Source organism: Protopterus annectens, chromosome 12.part0 (assembly GCF_019279795.1).
Source record: "Protopterus annectens isolate FY-2018-M chromosome 12.part0, PAN1.0, whole genome shotgun sequence".
Lineage (NCBI taxonomy): Eukaryota > Metazoa > Chordata > Ceratodontiformes > Protopteridae > Protopterus > Protopterus annectens.
Genome location: NC_056746.1, coordinates 336789128 through 336807397, shown reverse-complemented (window position 1 = coordinate 336807397; position 18270 = coordinate 336789128). Strand labels below are relative to the sequence as shown.

The 18270-nt window shown below is 38.3% G+C and overlaps 1 long non-coding RNA gene across 1 annotated transcript in view; it reads right to left on the bottom strand.

Moving 5' to 3' along the window:
* Window positions 1-1971: 1971 nt before the first annotated feature.
* The window catches only part of LOC122816551, a 214643-nt gene continuing 198344 nt past the window's right edge, over window positions 1972-18270 (bottom strand). Inside the window, exon 2 of the long non-coding RNA XR_006367086.1 lies at window positions 1972-2361. This is a non-coding gene — a long non-coding RNA (uncharacterized LOC122816551). The remainder of the gene's footprint in view (window positions 2362-18270) is intronic.

Here is an 18270-nt window from a genome sequence, read left to right as displayed (position 1 = left end):
GTGAGGCCTGCTTTTACGTAACTCTACATACCAATGAATGTTAATAAGCCATGGATGAATTAACATTCTTTTGTGTATAACAAATGTTATCCACATTCTCACGTCTGCTGCTACCAGGTCTTGATAAAGTATTTGCAACATCTGGTGTACAAGAAACAAGAACTGCCAACATTCTGTGTTAGAATTAAGCCAGGAAGCCTGCTGTTTGAACATACTTAAGAAGATGATACCCTTGATTCTGACATATAATTTAAAAAGAGATGATGTCAGAAAGAAATGAAGAAAGGATGTACTGATCCAACACAAGGGCCAAGAACGATTTCTTCTAGAAAGGAGGGAATTTGTTGCTTAAAATGAGTAAGAGCAAAAACATTCATCTTGAATGCAAACACATTTCTATTTATACGTAAAAAAAGAAATGTCCGGTGTAAGAACTCAACCTCAAGCCATACATCTCAACTGTTCCTGGATTTGTAGAATCCTGACTCATATTTTTACCCTGTCCTGCAAAAAATATTTGACTTTCTGATAAATCACTGAAGATTATAGTCAGTCAATAATGCTAGATGTTAAAGAGTTTTATAGTTTTTATTGTTCAGAAAATGCATGTTGATGCAAAACATGTTCTATAACTTTTTAAGTGAATTACAGTAATAATTTAAAAATTGACCCAGATTTCAGATCTTTGCCCCCCCACCCCATTTTTAGCTTTGTCCCTGATTGCTGAGCAAAGAAGTGAAGAGCTATACTTCGTGCCTCCACAAAAAAGAGGTGATACAGTATTCAGAATACAACTCTAAATGCCTCACAGTTGGGCTGACACTTACTATAAAATATATGTACCCACAATTATTTAAAACAATAAAAATATATAATGGAAAGTCTTTCAGCAGCCCAATCTCAAGAATTGGACTTTCCGGGGCACAGATCTGGTGGACAAACACACTGCTGCAACTGTTTTTTTGTTAGTCGGACTCACTGAAACTATCTAGTAGTCATTTTTCCCAGTACAGGATCATTTAAAACTCCTGTGTGGTTTCAAGCATGCAGTTGAGACTCCCAGTGACTAAATGACAAATCAGGAAGCAGAGGCCAGCTCCTACATTATTCATTAGCTTAAAAATGTCTTTCATCCACTGGCCTGTAGTTTATCTGTCTTTTGGAAAGGAATCCTGAGATGAATGTGACAGATAGTACTCTACACCATGTCAGCAAGGCAGTCATGTAGCTCCTTCAGTAAAATGTGGGCTCCAATTATTGAACCTCTTTTGGGTCATGTGGTATTATCTCATAAAAACAAAAAGTGCAACCCTACTGTACGACAGACAACCCATACTTCTGTCCATTTTGTATGGATTTATTTGGTCATCTTAGACAAGTGAACTGCAGTGTTTTACTCCTTTTACCAACCCCATGCAAGATAAGAATCGTACATAAAGTGCCAGTCTGTTGAACTGATTTGTGAAAATAAGGCAAAGCTCATTGTGAAATCAGATATCTGTTCTTCTTTACAGAATGGATGCTGTTTAAATTGTACTTCTCTCTAACTTTAAATCTGAATAATACACAAACATCAGTATTTCTCTGTAACATCAAATGAAGAGAAAATCAGTATAAAATACACTACACATTTAAGACATTTACCTTTTCTATTAAACCCGCTGTGGCGACCCCTAACGGGAAAAGCCAAAAGACACAACAACAACCTTCTCTATTAAACATTTTAGGCAAATATGGCACAGACTTGTGTTAAAGCACTTATAAGGAGCATGTGAATATGGTTGATGGTATGAAAAAACAGGAAGAACCAAAATTGCTTGCATCTGGATTTAATACAATTACCAAACATCAGTGTGGGCAGACACTAACAAGTACCACTGCAAGATACAGATGGAACATGAACACCTGGCAGTGACATTTTGCGAGTGTTACCACCTGATGGCATTATTTGTCAAAGAACAGCTAGTCTGGTCACACACGTCACAGCATTTAATACCTGGGGAGATGCTTACATTGTCATCTCTTTTTCTTAGGAAAAAACATTACAATTGTGCTTGTAAATTAACTGCAGTAAATTTTATTGCTATGATTGCTGCTGTCCTGTTGTTTGCTCAAAAGCAGTCAAGCTCTGTAACAGATTTTTATTTGCCATTGTCAACACACAATATTACAGTTCTGAGAGGTCTCCTCTGCTTTATGAAGCAATGAACCAATGAAGAACACTGCAAGAGCAATAAGGATTTTTAGGGGCATTATGATAGTGCAAGTAAAACACATCTGCCCCCAAAAGTCCCTCATTTTCCCTGCGGTAAAAACAGTGTTGGAAATGCCATATGCTGGAACGTCAACTCTATACTGCACCTATAAAGAAATGATAAACATTTGTTAGGCTACTAATTTCTATCAGATACTCAATTCCTGCCATTCTCCCTTTAAAACATGCTACATTATCGCTCAAGTACTCAAGACATTTTCTTAAAAAGCGTTTTACACTCAGAACACTGCAGTCTAAACTTTCTGTCATACTATGACCATACTTAACGGTGAATGCTTGACAGACTGCAGAACTCATTAACAGACTTTATGAAGACCTACTGCCAAAGAAACAAAAATCTTTTTCTTTTCTTCACTTAGCGGCAGCCTTGCACTTTCATTCATTGAGAAAAACATTTAATTTGCCATTATTGTTTGGATGGTGAAAAGTAAAAACAAATCTACAAATTCTACAACTTCTGAAAGCAGAACTACTACAATAATACAAGACAGAAGGAAAAGACAGAGCCTGCTTTGGCAGGATGCAAGCCCATCTCCATATAAATGCTATCACTTTCTAACTCGAAAGTCACAATACCTTGAGGAAGCTGAATACACGCATGTCCTTTCCTTGAGATAAGGTGTCCCTGCAGTCAGAATATAGCAGCAGGTATCTATCCATTGTAGAACCACATACTTTACTGTAACTGCTGATTTGGTTCACCATTTGCTCAAGAACTTTTAATTGGTAAAATAAGTTTCATTACATTGTGATTTGGAAGGATGGAAGGATGAAGTAATTCCCACTTTCACCATCAGATAATGCATTGCTTTGGCTATGTAACTATTTCATTCCATCCAGCCATCCACAGCCCTACTTTTTCCATTTTTGCACACAGGGTTAGGACGTCACTTCAACAGTGCCAATTATCTACACCAGTGTTAAGTCAGAGCCCTGATGTTGTTCTTCCATACCACACACACATATCTATGGCCAGTCTAGAGTGCCCAGTCTACCTACTCCATGCCTTTTAAATGTGGAAGGAAATTGAAGCATCCATTAAAAACCCACATGAACGGACGGAGGATATGCAAACTCCACACAGAAGGCACACTAGCTGAAAATCAAACCAGAAAACCTCCTACTGTGAGGTGGCAATGCTACCCGCTGCACCACTGAGGCACTGATATATGAAACTACTTGTCCTATATAATAATATGAGCTAAACCCTGTTTACCTACATATATGCATGGCATACTTTTATGCAAGCTTCCCAAGGAATCTGGGTGAAGTTTCTTAGGCCTGCATAGTTTGCTCTTTCCTTCTCTCTTTTTTCCATGTGCAGGTTAGATGAATTAGATTTGCTTCATTTTCTCAAATTATCGAGAGATCATTGGTTCTTTGAACCAGAAAGTCAGAAGGAACTGAAGGAAGACAATAGCATTTCATACTGACATTAGTATGTTTTGCCGTTACATATTTACAACTAACTCTACTAGAGTAAATATGAGATTACACAAAAGGATCTTATTTGCATGCGAGTTTAAGAAAATAATAGCTTTATTTTATTCATCCAATATTTTTATTTTGTCCTGCAAATACATGTTTATTTTTATGATGGATTATTCTTCTATAGGTACTCTTGCCTTGGACCCAGGCTATGGCTGCAAAGGACCTATGGATAGTCCACTTACCTGATTTTCAAAAAAATAAATTAAAACGGTGAGGAAATTCAGGACTGCTTGGGGTAGAGACCACCCTATGGCATAGAATGCCTGAATGAGAAATTGGTGACATAGGTTTAATTAGTAAATTGGGTGATGGAGGGACAGCTAGAATGGTAAAGTTCTGGATTCCCTCAGATGGAAATCAGGCTGTTAAGCCACTGCTGCAATACACCCCTGGTGGACACTGACAGAAATGCATCATACAGCTAGAATGAATGGAATGTACAGACTGTAGTTTACAGACCCATCCAGGACTGAGTGCCAACCAACAGCTAGGGTCACTGCACAATTACCGCAAGGGAAGGGAGGATATGGATGAATAGTGTATGAGAGGTAGCCCTGTACTTTCCTGAAGCCAACTCCACTAGTGACAGCCATTTGACTAACAGGCCACAGGAGCTGTTCCAATTTATTGGAAATCAGAGAGGAGGGGGGTAACTGCTCAAGGTTTACATAAGGCAATATTCACATAGATAGGGAAGAGGTAAGGTCTTAGTGAAGTAGGATCTGTGTCTTTCCCAATATGTAAGAATATGTAGAGAGTGGAGAATGTTTTCTTCAGCAGTTGTCAGAGTCTAGGGTGTAACACAGTAAAGCACAGTTTTAACAAGAAAATGTTAATATAAATCCTAGTCATGAAAATGCCTATACTGCCCTAATATCAACATGGGAGGTACTAATAAACAGCAAGAAGAAGTACAGCACTACAGAAGGGTAATTAATGCAAATGCATGTCACGCAGTACAAATAACTATACAACAGCAAACAGAAATAGCAGCTAATGGGACTGACTGGAGCTGACTTAGACTGTTACTGTGAAATGAAAGGTCAACTACCAAGAGGAAAACCTTTATAACAAAGGACAAGCTTATATGTTAGTTTGTTTTCCAAGTCATGCTAATTGCCACTTTTTTATTCTTTTTATAACATAGGTGGGTACAGCAAGGACAGAAAATGGAAGCATTTCTTGTCTAAATAGAAGTAAACAACTAAACATAAACCAACACAGTACAGATGCCAATATAATTATGAAAGAAATGCAAGACAACTGCCTGTAAAATTTTAAGAAAGTTGCACACATCTGTTCTGTAATTCAGCTAGAACAACAAGATCACATTTTAAAAATAATAAAGATAACCAAATGCAATCTATTTTACACTCTCCAGATTATTTCATGTTAACTTTTTAAGAGCCTTCACAGACCTACCTAGAAAAACTTCCAGACGGTATCTGACAGTGTTGGAAATCACAAATGCATGGGAGCGACATGAGGCAAAATATATTAGGGATGGTGAGAGGTTCAAGCTGTTGGCTACAGAAAACCTGCAGGCTATTCAATACGTATGAAGATGGGCACACTGGGAGGGCTGAGCAGTTCTTATCTACAATAAAATCAAAACATAATGCCTGAAATGGTAAATGCTGATTAAGGGTTGAACTAGTAGAAGCATCCGGTGAGCTGTACAGGCTTGGGGTTTTCAGCTGCTTGAATATCCACCAGCAGAAATAAATGACGTATGCAGAGATCACACAAGTGTTCCTTCATTACAGCTACTAGACTAACTCTAACTGTAATTCACTGAAAGGTGGAAACAATTTGACTATGAAATTGTTATAAATTGTTGGGGCTGTTTAGAGTAAGAACAGTAGGCATTTTTTTATCCAACTTGTCGAAATACTGCTTCGTTGGCTTTGCACCTTAAAAAAGAGTTACATCTCTGAGTATTGTGAAGTGGGTTGTACTCCCTGCATCCTCCACCACAAGTCCCTTAGGTATATTAACTCCAACATCATACCACTTCTATGAAGGGAAACAAACTCAATGAAATTGTTTTCAGTTAGTTGGCTCCCTATTAAACAGACTGCTCCTGGGTAAGAACATTTCTCTCATGGTTTCCTCTTACAAAGCACTATAAAAGATAATAATGAATAAAGGCCTGCTTTTCAGACGTGGAAACATGTTTTGATAATGCTGGTCCATCCTGGACTGTCTGTGTAGAAAGGGGTGAAAGTCTCAAAGACAAATAGCATGGTAGCTTATCTACCTGCATACAGCTCTGTCTGCAGTTATATCTTCACCACTTTGGTATGCTGTGCCAAATTTATGACCTGTTTGTTCTTAATGTATTTCCTGTATTCATTCTTCAATACTAAATAGCCACTTCTTCTTCTTTCGGCTTTTCCCGGTTTGGGGTCACCACAGCGGATCATCTGTCCACTCATGACTGGCAGTGGAGTTTTACTGTGTCGAGTTGCCAGCCCAGCGCCCAACCTTCCACAGAAGGCATGCACACACTCACACCTAGGGCCAATTTAGAGTGTCCAATCCGCCTACTGCATGTCTTTGGGATGTGGGAGGAAACCAGAGCACCTGGAGGAAACCCACGTGACCACAGGGAGGACATGCAGACTCCGCACAAAAGACATTCCAGCTGAGAATCGAACCGGAGAACCTCTTGCTGTGAGGTGGCAAAGCTAACCACTACACCACCGCGGCTGCCCAATACTAAATAGCCACTAAGATGTATTAATTTCATACAATTCCATTTTTAACCAGGTAAAATTCCTACCAAACCTTTGATCATTTTTCAAGCATGAACTAAGAGGTTAGTAGCTCCAGAGCTTGCAAAAAAATTGCATCATTACATCTGTATGACCATATTATGAATTTTGACAGCACAGCAGGAAAATAAAATATACAGTCTTAGATGAAAGAATAAAAGGCATTCAACAATTCAGGCCACAGTTCGTTTATTCACACTTGCCTTAACAATGTACTTATTATATAAAATATAGAGAAAACACTGCAATTAGCAGTTTATGTGCATCCTGAAATTTGAAGTTCATGCACATAGGTTGCCATAAGTTATGAACTTGAGGACTGACTTAAGAGGTCCGTGGCATGCTTACCTCCTGATAATTGAAAAGAAGATTTTTAGATCATGTAGAAAGGAGTTTATCTGGTACTGACTAACATGGAGGGGCAATTAGCTTCTGAAGCTTGTGATGATTTTGCTGAAGGATTTCTCTCCTCCATGTCTGGTAGCAGGAATTTTTTAACTGTGAGATTCAGAGGATCTTAGCTCACCAGAAGGTGGAGGAAATGATGTCAGCTGTAAGGTGGTATTATGCCACATTTACAGCTGAATTTTAGGTCATGGCATAATCTATATACAAAGAAACATTTTAAGGTTTGGTCATGTAGTTACCTATCAGCAGTATACAGCTGTAGCTACATGTGATAGTGGAGAAATTCATGCCAGTTGTAAGACGGTTCTCTACTGGAGTAATCTATTTTCATTGCACAGCTGTGTGTAAGTTTGATAATGGAGTTATCTGTGCTCACTGCCCATCTGTAAGTAAGTTACTATACTGTAAGTCTTCGATACAAGAAAAACCTGAAGAGCAAGACAAAGCATGAAAAAACAAGAAAATAATAATTTCTTTATAAACACGTGTGTGTGTGTGTGTGTGTGTGTGTGTGTGTGTGTGTGTGTGTGTGTGTGTGTGTGTGTGTGTGTGTGTATGTGTGTGAATTATGCTTTGATGCTCAGTTATCAATTATCCTCAGACTGTGGACATAGCTAAGGAGCATCTACATTTTGAATTAAATGAAAGAAAATCATTTTCACTATACATTTTTATGTCGCAATTAAAAGTGCAAAAATGTCACTTTTACACTGAAACACACGTTCTTTCTAGGCATGATGTCATACCAGCATGTCAAATTTATATTTCAGTAGCTTTTATATTTGTATCATTGTTTACTTTTGTTTTAAACTGAAAATTTTAGAAATGCTGCACCTTAATTTAACCCAAAGATACAGATGTCTTAAATTCTGTAAATACATTCAGATTGCTTTATAAAAGTGCAAACATAACCAAATATGTAACCATATATTAAAGGCAAGTATTCATAGTCAGCTTGCACAGTGTGCAGGTCAGAACAATGTGCTTTGCATACTATGCAAGCCTTTTCCCATTCATAATACTGAGTAGCATTGGTTTTGGAGCTGCTCATAAATGCTGTATTCAGTATGTGTGGCCTATGCTAATGAGGTCCCTTATGCAGCTGGTTCGCTGCTCTGTTATGACAACTGCACAGCACAGATGGTAGACATACTATGCAAACCTCCCAAAACAGTACTGTGTAAATTGAGCAAGTGTGTATCAGTATTTTTCAGCATGCATCTATGCACGTCATTTGAGGTAGTCTGCACAGGGTTAAGCAAAGTAGCAGACTACTGAAGCAGTTAAATGGTGCTGTACATGTGTGTGTGTGTGTGTGTGTGTCTATATACAGGGACTATATGTGATTAGATATTTTGTGTGCCTGTGCATGCCTATCATGTGTGGGGGGTGTGGATGACAGCTGCCTGATGAGACTATGATTGTGTGGAGACTGTGAATGCAAACAGTAGAAGTACTGAATTTGTATATGTTTGTATGTGTGGGGGGAAGGTCCCAGATACACCAGGGAGAGATGGAGAAGGATCAGGGGCCAGAACACCACCAGAGTGCATTGGCTAAATATGAGGTGTGTAGGGGGAGGCTAAGGAGACACTAGACCACCAGGAATACACTGCCTGAGTCTGTAAGAGTGAGAGAGGGTCAGAAACTATTGAACCATAAGCTACAAGGGATGCTTTGGCTAAATATGAAGGGTGTGGGGGAGGGTGTGGAGATGCTACACCATCAGTGATACACTGGCTGTGAATGAGAGGGGATGGGGAAAGTTAGGAGCAACTAGACTACCAGAAATGATTTCTCAGCCCCAAAGTAGTCTATGTCTAAGGCAGAATGGCACTTGAATTTGGTGAGGGGTCAACGAGGGAAACTGTTACACGTGACACACCATTAGTAAAACAGGGACTATTAAGAGTTTATGTGCCACAATAAAAAGCAAAAAAACGAAGTTGCAGTAACGACACCTATACATTGTGTGTGTGTGTGTGTGTGTGTGTGTGTGTGTGTGTGTGTGTGTGTGTGTGTGTGTGTGTGTGCCTGTGTGTGTGTGTGTGTGTGTGTACATGTGTGTGTGTGCATGCGTGTGTGTGTACGTGTGTGTGTGTTTGCGTGTGTGCCTGTGTGTGTGTGTGTTTGTGTGTGTGTGTTTGTGTGCGTTTGTGCATGCATGTGTGTGTACATGTGTGTGTGTGTGTGTGTGTGTGTGTGTGTCTGCGTGTGTGCGCGTGTGTGCGTGTGTGTGTGTGTGTCTGTGTGTGTATACTGGGGTGTTATGTGGTTTTCTAGGATCTGTGCTGGATTGTAGAGTGGACTGATAGGACACTAGGTCATTTAAGGAATCTCATGAATTATGTCATCAGCTTAATTAATGGTTAAGGTCGTAGCTCTCTTGGCAGATGTAATACTCATACTCTTATTTATACCTAAAACAATATGAAACATTTTCCACATTTAAAAGCTCCAGTTATATTAGAAAGCTTATTCTTAAGAGACCAATAAGCTTTGCAACCTAATATCTGGCCTGCATTTCTTCCATGTTTATAATTAATTTAGAAAACTCACAAAGGAGTGCTATAGGCTCCTGCAGACTAATACAGTTGTGCAGTTATTAGATATATATGTCTAATACTTTCTACATTCTTGCACAAAGTCAGCCTATAAGCTATTTACTCTAATAGTACTTTATTAAAGTAGCTTTCATGTGTGTATTTCATTAACGGAGCCCAGTCACCATTTATTTTACTCCACATCAATTTTTAGTGTATTTATATGTACACTACTCTATCCCCATGATGGAAACATCTGACTGTGATACTCTATTTTTTCACACAAAATATTGTCAGGTATTAATCTGCAAATCTTAGCAAAATGTAATTTTATGATGTGTTGGGAGCACACTAGTATAGGATACACAGGTGTTCCTTTTTATTGTCTTATGAAAACATCCATCCTTACTATCACTTTTTCTGGCTAACACTCACATCCAAGTGTGTAATTACTGTTCGCTGTAGCTCAAAGGTGAACCTAAGGCTGGCAGGTATTTAGAATAGAAAGGTCCAATACAGGACGTCATGTATTGCCTTTTCAGGGTACCAGAAAAAGTCTCGAATAGAAATCTTGTCCCTTTTCCTCTTCTGGTACCAACTGAATAGCCCCCATGCTTAAGAGAGAGAGAGTACTTGATTTTGGGCCTCTGCCCACTGATTTGGGGGTAGATCTGGCCACTCGCTTGGTGTTGGTAAGGTGTGGAAGTAAAATATGTATCCTTGGGACACTATATTTAAAACCCATTTGTCCTGGGTAATGAGTTTCTGGTTTTTGGCCTGCAGACCAATCTTTCCGCCTAAAGGAGCATTCAGATGGGAAGTGCTTGGAAGTTTTAAAAGCAAGTCATTGAGACAGTTTTCCATAGGGGGGAGCCTTACCACTCCCTGATTTGAGTGCAGAAACCCCCCACTGCTTAGTCTTGTGTGTGTCCGGGGACTGAAACCTGGGGTTTATGCTGTGTCTCAGTTTGGCTTGAGCAGACCTCGAAGGGGCTGAAAAGGACCAATTCTTAGAGGGCCAGTGCCTACTAACTCTAGGAGGCTGAACTTGTAAGAAATTTTTAACAGTTTGCATAGCTTTATCTTGCATCTTTTTAAGAACATCCTCAGCCTTGTTGCCAAACAGGCGGTCCTGATTTAAAGGAGCATCCAACAATTTAGCTTTAACATGATCAGGCAAAGATTGCTCCTTAAGCCAAGCATGCCTTCTGAGCACAGACCCAGTAACAGCAGCCCTGCAAGAGGCCTCTAATGAATCAAACCCACATTGCAAAGTATGTTTTCCAACCTGTTCAGCAGAATGCATTAAATCCAGTAATTCTTTATTTTCCACACAGTCAGGAATCAACATCATTTTCTGTTTAAGCAATCTAATAACATGTTGCTGATACTTTAACATATGAAACTGGTAGTTTAAAGCCCTAATGGCCAAGGTTGCAGAAGTGTAAAACTTCTTACCCCATCTATCCAGCGCCCTGTAGTCTCTATCAGCAGGGTTAGAATTTTTAGCAGTAGAAGCCTTAATGCCCCTGGGTCCCTCTGAAATAGTCTCTGGATCTGCAATAGGATTTTTAAAAAGGAATTTGTGTGAATCAGGAACCCTGTAATATCTGTCAGATTTTCTGGGAGCAGGAGGCAAAGAATCAGGTGCCAAACTAGATTCCGAAAAAGCATTATCAACAATGTCTAGTACAGGAGGAACAGCTAAAGGCCTATGCTGAGGCAGGAGTAAGAAATCCCTAAGCCTCTTTTCTGAATCAGAAAAATCCTGGCTTTCCCAGTGGAAATGCTCCCTTAGAGTATGTAAGGTTTCACCAAAAGAAAAATCCTCTGGAGGGGACGCAGAGGGAATAGAGTCCTCTGCATCAGAATCCTCATAAGTAGATAAGGGCAAATCTAGATCATCAGAAGAATCAGAAAAATCAGAATCCTGGTCAGAAGATTCATAAACAACTTCAGTCCTAGGTCTCTTAGAAGGGGGGGGGGGGGTTGGTTTCCTCGGATTAGAGTTATAAGATCTTCAGCCATTTTTATCATTTGTTTTTAGGCATAGAGACCTGATCATGCAGCCTGGGCATCGTTTTTTTTTAGGCATGGTTTGACATTTAGGCCTAAATGAAGAAGGAGGCGTCGGTTTAATGTGCAAGTCCGTAGGCCTGAATACACCCTCAGAAGCCAGTGCCTGCACAGCGGCTCTGGACCCATCCAAGGTAGAGACATCCGTGGGTTCCATATTTCAAGCATCACGCGGCATACCGGACTCTGAATGGGTCTCAGTAGAGGCCTGCGAATCAGAAGTAGCAGGTATTAGGGGCTGTGAAAGCGCCTCACTAAGTACCAGCGAACTGGCGACTGGCTTATGAGAAGCATTGGCAGTTTTGGACCTCAGTGGCCTGTCTCTGTCTTTATCTTTGCATTTTTTCAAAATCCCAGTAGTCGGATGGCTAATCGACAACATTTCTGGATAATTAAACTGAGAACCGAGATATTTAGAGGCAAAAATATACCGACAACGGATAGTGCGCTGATTAAATAAAGCACAAAACCAACAGCAAGGTACGTCGTGGTCAGGGCCTAGGCAAGGAATACAGTATGAATGAAAATCTTTATGAGGTATTTGCTTTCCACATGTAATGCAATTATTAACTTTTAGTGACATCGGTAAGGAGCAAGAAAAAGTTTCTCCAATGGGGTACTTAGCTTTAGCTGAATACTTTGGTTCTGAAACTCGAAAACGAAAATTTCAGGAGTCGGCCAACTGGCACTTGCAAACTGCTTCTGCTTTGGGCACCGCATGGCAAGAAAGACTGATGTAATGGCGTTGACTGCATGTTTTACACCCCTGATGACCTGACATCATGGAAGAAGGGACAGCAAACAACGCAGGACCCAAGACTTTGTTAATCAGGCCGACTGAGGGCTACTGCAAGCAGATAACCCAAATGTAATGACTGCAACAGTGAAACATGAAGAACATCATAAAATGCACAGAGAGAGAGAGAGGAGTACAATTAGGAATACAATCATTCCAGGCTTACAATGACATAGAAATGCAAGTGGTTATACATGTCATTGTTATACAGCTAAACATTTCTGTAACATTTACATTATATTCTCACCTTGCTACAGTGTAAAATTATCACAATAAAATGATGATACAATAAATTATAGGTCCAACACATTAGATCTATAGATCATTTATAATTCTCATTGTTCTAGGCAAGCATGCACACTCAGTTTTATTCTGTTAAGAATAAAGCATGCTAACAGAATTTAAACTTTTTAAATGTGGGAGTTGTTTATATTGTCAATATGTGGGTGTGGATTATTAACTATGAGCACCCAATAACAAAAAGGTACACTGCAGTCAAGATACATTCTGTTATACCTCATTTGTTGTATACATTGTTGTACGTCAAGGATGCCCTGTATTTTATGTGACAAAGACAATATGAAAGTTCTGTGAAAGAAAGTATGAACATTTATGTTGTATAGTACAGCAATAACCAAAGACGTGGTTGTGGTATATTGAAGATTTACCCACAGTTGGCATGGTTTAATCACGAGGGCTTCATCCCCGTGATTAAACAAAGCCAACCATCGGTAAATTTTCATAATACAACAACCCCCCATTAATATTCCAAAACGTGCACATTGATTGGTCAGTGTGCACATAGTAAATCAGACTTATACTAATGGAAAAAGGTCCGGTCAGCCAGACTTTTTCCATTAGTATAAGTCTTTTTTTTTTCTTACAGCAATGGAGAAAGCAAGATCTCTGTTGCTTTTTAGAAAGTGTCTCGCTATGTTAAAGGAGTTTAACACAGCGAGACAGCTTTAAAAAAAAAAGCAACTGAGAAAGGAAGATCTCCGTTGCTTTTTTAAAGCTGTCTCGCTATGTTAAACTCCTTTAACACAGCGAGACACTTTCTAAAGCAATGGAGAAAGCAAGATCTCCGTTGCTTTTTAGAAAGTGTCTCGCTATGTTAAAGGAGTTTAACATAGCAAGACAGCTTTAAAAAAAGCAACGGAACTTTCTCCGTTGATTTTTTTAAAGCAGTCTCGCTATGTTAAACTCCTTTAACATAGCGAGACACTTACTAAAAAGCAATGGAGATCTTGCTTTCTCCATTGCTTCCACCCACAGCTCTGATGTACTGCGTAAGCATACGCATGCACAGTACATCAGAACTGATGCAGAACATCGGACAGCTATGGAAGGGCAGCAAGGAGGCATTATACAATGCCATTATTTAAGAAAACTAAATATTGTTTTTCTTGAATAATGTCATTGTATAATAGCAATAACCCACTTCTGGGTGTGGGTAATGCTGGATTTACCCACAGTTGTCTTTGTTTGGCCACTCGGCTTCACCCTCGTGACTAAACCACGCCATCCATGGGTAAATCCAGCATTACCCACACCCAGGCTTGGGTTATTGCTTAAATATACCACACCACGGAGTTAGTTATTGCTATTACACAATAACATTATTTAAGAAAAAAATTACTTACTTTTCTTAAATAATGTCTTTGTATGACAGCTCTGTGGTGTTTTTCCACTTTCAATGGATATCCTGTTGCTTTTTTTTGATGTACTGCGCATGTGTATGGGACTTACATTCCCTCGCTCAGTACATCAGTGCTTTGGAAGGGAAGCAATGAAGAAGGTAAGATCTCCATTGCTCCTTTTTTTTTTTTTTAAAGGTTGAAATTCAGATACTTCAGAGGTATGAGAGAGACAGGATGAAAAAAATACAAGGAAAATCATATTGTTTCTTTAATTTTGAATAATGTACCTGATTTTCCTATTATTTTCTCCATGCTGTCTTTCTCATACCTCCAGACTGTCCTAATTTCTAATTTTATTATTATGTTTGTGCTCATTTTTGAATGTTAATGGCCAGTCATTGTATAATAACACATAAAGTAAACAATGCTTTGTGTAATGACATCCATATGTCAACAAGTTATATACTATTATATTTTAGACTGAAAGTGAAACAAGTGGTTAGTGAGGGGGGTGGAATGGCAAAAAGAAATAACACATTGTGTTAAGAATATAAGAAATGTGTTTGGCAAGTTCCAGTCTGGGTCTAACTTAAACTACCAGCATTAAATCTAAATTGAGAGATGTGCTTCTGATGCATTATTTAAGCAGATGCCATTACTTTTTAACTTTCTGCAAATTGCATGGTAGCACTGATTTCAGTCTGAAATCTACGGTAAACTATGAAAATGCCTACTGCACTATTTATCTGGTATACGCCTGTATGAAATTATTGTACTTTCATTTAAATACAGGGAGATTCTGCTTGGATATTTATTGCTTTATCCTCTTGTTATGTAGTTCATTTCTCACTTTGAAGAGAACTTCCACACATTTGACAAAGAAGGAAATGAAAGGACTATGCAAAGCCAGCACATGATGCCAATATACAGGAACAATTATTTTAGTCACACTTCTACAATTCTTAGTAAAACTAATGAGTTATATACTTTACAGCTTAGATACATACCATGTCTAGGAGAGTCTAGTTTTAAGAATCTATATGCAGCAAAGAAGTGAACTTAGCAGGGACATTTTACTTTTGTCAGTAAAGGGAGTAAAACGAGTTTTGGTCTAGGTACATCCAGTGAAGGATTATATTCTTCACTTGTAATACAATGCCCAATCTAAGCAGCTATGTTCTGAATATATACCGCATAAATCACCCTAAAGACAAATCATATAACCACCCTTTACAGAAACCAAATATGTTACAACCTAGCAGACAGTCACTATGAAATGCCTGGGCATAGCTATGTGTGACAGGCAGTGTCCCCATCACCCTTTGACAGTTCTTAGTCAAAGCTCCAGGAATTATACTTGTTGCAAATAACTGACATTTTCTTTAAGGAATTACATACAACTCAATGCTGAACTTGATGGAATAAATGTGCCCTTGTTAGTACAGGGATTTTGGATTTGTTCATTGTCCTGACATCCTTCCAGTGACAGAACAAGTTTATATATTATTTATTTACTGACATTTGTTTACTGGGAAAGTCTCACTGGGCAGGAGCACATTTTCAGTGCAGGCCCAAGCAGAAAAGCACCAAAGTATTACAAAACATTTTAAGAACAATAATGTTATTAGACATATAATGACTCCTTAATTAACATATGTTCTGGACATTTATGGTATTCCCTATCATCCACATAACTGATACCTTTTTTCTTCTTTCTTCCATTCTTTTTTTTGTTTTTTTTAGATGGTAAGCCCAATGCCCAATGGACAGAACTGTCCCTTTTCTGGAGCAATCATGGAGCATGGTCTAATTAGCACATTTGCTCAGAATTATTTATTTGGTAAATGGAGGCTGAGAAGATGAATCATACAACTACAGGAAAGAGATTTACAACTTAACATAACTGTAATACAACATAACTTGACAGTCTTAAAAGTAAAGTTTAAATGGTTTTATAGCACACACATGGTGCATATCAGTACAAATTTAAACCTCTGAAACAGCCTTGACATTTTATAGTATTTTATAACAATTCAGAATATGTAGATTCAGTTTTTAGGTGCAAGGCAATGAAATATCTGCATTTGAAATTTCTAAATGTGAGTTTATTTTTAGTATTTTTACTACACCATTTCAAATGCTTAAAAATTACTTTTAGCAATAAAAATTATGATTTTAGCTTTAGTTTTGCAACAACACGTTGTAGTCAAAATATTTTGATGTATCTCCTATTTAGCCCATGCAAAAAAAAAAAAAAATATATATATATATATATATATATATATGTGTGTGTGTGTGTGTGTGTGTGTGTCATGAAATAAGCCTAAGGACATTTGCAGTCTGGCAGAATTTAATTAAGGAAGAACAACAATAGGTATGCTCTGAAGTATAGTAACAACAAAGTAATATTATGAAAACAAAAATATGGTTGCTGTACTTAACTTTCTTTATAAAATATAATAAAATGGCAGTTACAGCTCATTTTACACACAGACTGCCATTTATAACATATCCTCATTTGAAAAAGTTACAAAGTTACACAAACTATCAATAAACAAAAACTGTGTTGAGTTTTTTCCTTGCAACTAATTTTAGTTTTCAGAAACTGACTGCCCCCAGAATAATACTTTTCTAACCAAATACCTCTGATGTTTGACTGCTGTCATGGGTAAGAAATGCTGACCCTTGTAATGTATTTCAGCTTATTTCCCACACGCACAGCTTACACACAGACATACTACATTGCCCCTAAGAGGCAAACCAGATCGATGCTGGTTTAACTGTGATCAAGTGGTAGTGCTGAGTAGCTGCTTTCACATATAGACTGCCTCGCTGAAAATAACCACTTCTCAATAGGTACACCTTTGATGTTTGCCTGAGACTTAACTGGAAGCAATTCTACCCATAATAATTTTGTTAGGAAATTTCATTCAAATATATTTTTTCATCATAAATCAAAACCTTATGTTAAGCAAGTAACAAACAGTCATAATACAAATGTGATAAATTACTTGAATTTGAGTATAGAGTGAAATTAATATGTAGCACTGTGCACACACACACACACGCACGCACACACACACACACACACACACACACACACATATATATATATATATATATATATATATATATATATATATGGATCTAGGACTATTGAACGAAAGTTCAATAGTCCGAATCCACAATCACCGAACACACTTTAACAAAAGCGCTTTCACCAAAAAAGCGCTTTTGTTAAAGTGCGTTAAAAAAAATAAATCTACTTTTATGCTGTACCCCCCCCCACACTTTAATATTCTCACTCCGAGATCGCACTACAGTGAGTTAAAGGGAATATTCCCTTATCCGCACCATAGTACGATCTCCGCAACAGTCATTCCCCCATGACTCCCTCTACCTGCAGGCATACCTCCGCGAAACTGCTTTTTTGGTAAAAAGCACTTTCACGGAAGTATGCCCAGCTGTTTTGTGCTTCAATGAAAAGTTCCTTCGGGATATGGATCATTAAAATTTACTTTGTGGTTACACCCAGATTCTGTTACAGGCATCAGAGGTAAAAGTGATTTGTTTTTCAGCACCCTGTCATCAGTATTTTCTCAGGTACTGTCAGATGCAATGTATCTTGAATAAAACAAATATATGATGTGGGAAAACACTACATCTTAATCAAACAAGAAGAGAATGGTTTAAAAGACTTATAACATGGAATTTCATTGGTTATTAAAAGTGCTGACATAGAACCAAATGTGTTTTTGATTGCTGCAAGAAAGTATATGAATTGTATTTTACAAAATGGCATATAACATATTTCCAGTTAATCTAGTACAATTTCAAAGTAAATATATGGAACAGCTGAATAAAAATACAATGCAACATTCTTATTATACTGTAGTTAGATTAGAAAATGTTGCTTGTCCTGTATCATAAAAAGGATAGAACCCTTACTACTAGTGTTCAGTCAGTGGCCTCAGAGATGGAAAAACCTACTGCACACTCACCTGCCTGGGGATGGATGGAGTGCATCTCTGCAGGCACTCAGTGCATACGTCTTGCCTCTTGGAGACTGGAGAAACATTCATACAGTGCCAACTCTAAGTGGGCAGGGCCATTTGAAGGTTTATATCACTTCTAGTCCTATGCTATGCCTATTACATGTATTGGGAGGAACTGTCACAAACAAAATGATAGCACAACTCCAACTGCCTGTCATCTGCCCCTAGGAAGAACGAATAAGTCATGCAGCTTTTGCCTCCCAGGAGAG